This window comes from Furipterus horrens, unplaced genomic scaffold (assembly GCF_987537825.1).
Source record: "Furipterus horrens unplaced genomic scaffold, mFurHor1.1.pri manual_scaffold_7, whole genome shotgun sequence".
NCBI lineage: Eukaryota > Metazoa > Chordata > Mammalia > Chiroptera > Furipteridae > Furipterus > Furipterus horrens.
In genome coordinates, this window is record NW_028327177.1 from 34,019,425 (window position 1) to 34,022,391 (window position 2,967).

The window sequence follows — 2,967 nt, forward strand, 5'->3', positions numbered from 1 at the left end:
ACATAAAAACAATCTAAGTGTCTATTGATGAATAAATGGATAAATTGTGAGGTGTATATGTGTATGTATATATAATAAGATATTTTTTTTTTTGCTTTTTAAAAAAATTTTAATATATCAAAAGGCCTGCTTTAGTGACATGCTAGTCCCCCAGAAAAGAACCCAACACCCCCTTGTGAGTAACATACATGCTCAAGTTGACCAGCCAACTCATATGTCTAAACCCCTGTGCATACATGTGTCTTTAAATCAAAGCTGGGGGGCTCGGGCGATTGCTGCTATAACATCCTTCTTCCTGTTAACCAACCAGCACCCACGCCCTCCAGAAGGGCGGGCAGGGCACAGCGAAACCCTTAAATGGTAGTGAGGGTTGAACAGCCCCTAACAGCCAGCTTTTCAAGCATCTCCACCCTCACCCCCCACTCAAAAGGAGCCTTTTTCTAGCCAGACTACTCGCCTCAAATTTGGCTCCTGGTGACCAGAATGGTTTCTCCTCCTTTAGGAAAAGCACACATATCCGCACACCCATATATATAATTTTTTTGTTTTTGCATTTAAATATAAAAATACTACTCTGATTTGTGTTATAAATGGAGGACCAAGGAATGAGAGATTTTTCTTCTCAGGTAGGGCTACCCATCCCATTCCTTCCCGCTGAGCTTGCCTTCAGGTGAGGACATGTAGCCCCAGGCCAGGGAAGCACACACAGCCCTCAACGGGCACCTTCCTGCCGGACTCCCTGACTCCCACACTCCCCTCTCTCCTAGTTCTCCCTTTCAAGAAATGGAACTTCCCACCAAGAGGGAATATCTAACCTAACCACAGGGTAAGCCCAGCCCCCCCCCCCCCCTTCAGCTACCTTGAAGAAGAAAAAGGTCCTTCCCCTCCCTTCACAAATACTATGCTCACTGTCCAGAGAGCTACGCCTGTTGGACAAACATCTGATTAAGTGAAGCAGTGGTTATGTTTCCCTGCCCTCTCCCCACTAATGCACTAGAAAGCTTCAGTGATGGGGGGGGGAAAGGGTGTGTGTATGTGAAGAGTTAAGAACTTGACCCCTCTAACCTGGCCAAAGAAAGCAAGAAATATTAACTGGGCACGAGGAATACAAAAAGACCTTGATGTTCTGCCCTTTGAGTTACAGCTATTACGACAACTGAGAGGGGGGCGATAGTAGGAGCAGGATGAAGAATTAATTAGAAGGGGTTCGATGGCTGCGAGTCTAGTCCACTTAGTTTTTGTACTGGAAGGGCTCCTCGCCAGTTTCGTTGAGAAGACACGTGCGGATGAGGGCTTCGGTCACCCCGAAGGGGTCGCAGTTGGCAGAGGGGCGCCGGTCTTCAAAGTAGCCCATCTTCTCCTGGCCGACTGCCCTGGGAATGCGGATGCTAGCGCTGCGGTTGGCCACACCGGCAGAAAAGTCGTTGATGTTGGAGGTTTCATTGAATCCAGTTAGGTGTCGGGCATTGTCCTGGCCCCCCTTGGGATCGTAGGCTCGGATGTGGTACTGGTGCCGCTTGCTCAGCCTCTCGATGTACTCTTCAATGTACTTCAGGCCGTTCTCCTCTCGTGTGGCCTTGGTGCTGAAGTTGGTGTGGCAGCCTGCACCATTCCAGTTCCCAGGAATTGGCTTGGGGTCAAAGGTTGCTATCACTCCAAAGTCTTCACACACTCGGTGCAAGATGAATCGGGCCACCCAGAGATGATCTCCCATCTCGATTCCTTCACACGGTCCTATTTGGAATTCCCACTGGGCAGGCATAACCTCGGCATTTGTCCCCGCGATCTTGATGCCAGCATACAAGCAGGCCCGGTAGTGCGCCTCCACAATGTCCCTGCCGTAGGCTCTGTCTGCTCCCACACCACAGTAGTATGGACCTTGGGGCCCAGGGAAGCCATTGGAAGGCCAACCAAAAGGGTGTCCATCTGTGCCCATGAGAGTGTATTCCTGCTCCATGCCAAACCAGGGGTGCTGATTGCCCACCATGTCCATTATCCGCTTACAGGTGTGCCTTAAATTGGTCTCTGCAGGCTTCTGGTTGTACTTTAAGACTTAACAGAACACCAGTTTGTTGGGGTCCTTGCGGAAAGGGTCCCGAAACATGGCAGCAGGAACAAGATACATGTCACTGTTGGAGCCTTCAGACTGTAAAGTACTAGAGCCATCAAAATTCCACTCGGGCAGCTCTTCTATACACTTGGGCTCACTGTCCAGGGTCCGGGTCTTGCATCGAAGTCCTTCTCCAGTACCATCAATCCAGATATACATAGCTTGGACTTTATCACCCTGAGGCAGGGACATGTACATCTGCTTGACACCTTTGTTCAGGTGGGAACTCGCGGAGGTGGCCATGGTGGAAGATGTTCTGGGGGGCGAGCAGGCCGTGAGAGCGAGGTGCGGAGAGGAGAAGAGAGGAACCTGGGAATGCTGTTCAAAAGCTCAGATCTTCTCCCATCCTCGGTTCTGTATAATAAGATATTATTCAGCCACAAAAAATGAGGAAATTTTACCATTTGTAACATGATTGGACCTTGAAGGTATTATACTAAGTGAAATAAGTCAGACATAGAAAGACAAATATTTGTGGTTGCCAGAGCCATGTACTTTGGGGAGAGGAATTGGAGGAAAATGGTCAAGTGGCATACTTCCAGTTATAAGATATATAAGTACTAGGGGTGCAATGTACAACATGATCACACTGTTGTATGATACACAGGAAAGTTATTAAGAGAATACATCCCATGAGTTCTTATCATGAGAAAGAATTTTCTTTTTCTTGTATTTATATCAGATAGTGAATGTTAACACAACATATTGCAATAATTATTTCACAATATACATAAGCCAAACCATCATGCTGCGCATCTTAAGTTACACAGAACTGTATGTCAGTTATTCCTCAGACCTCAAAATGGGACTAAAGAGAAGGGTAGAACACTGCAGAATTGGAGAAACAGGAGATATTT

General features: G+C 47.5%; 1 pseudogene; it reads right to left on the minus strand.

Annotated features, from left to right (window-relative positions):
* Nucleotides 1-319: 319 nt before the first annotated feature.
* LOC150004255 (glutamine synthetase pseudogene) lies at nucleotides 320-2,439 on the minus strand (annotated as a pseudogene).
* Nucleotides 2,440-2,967: the final 528 nt, after the last annotated feature.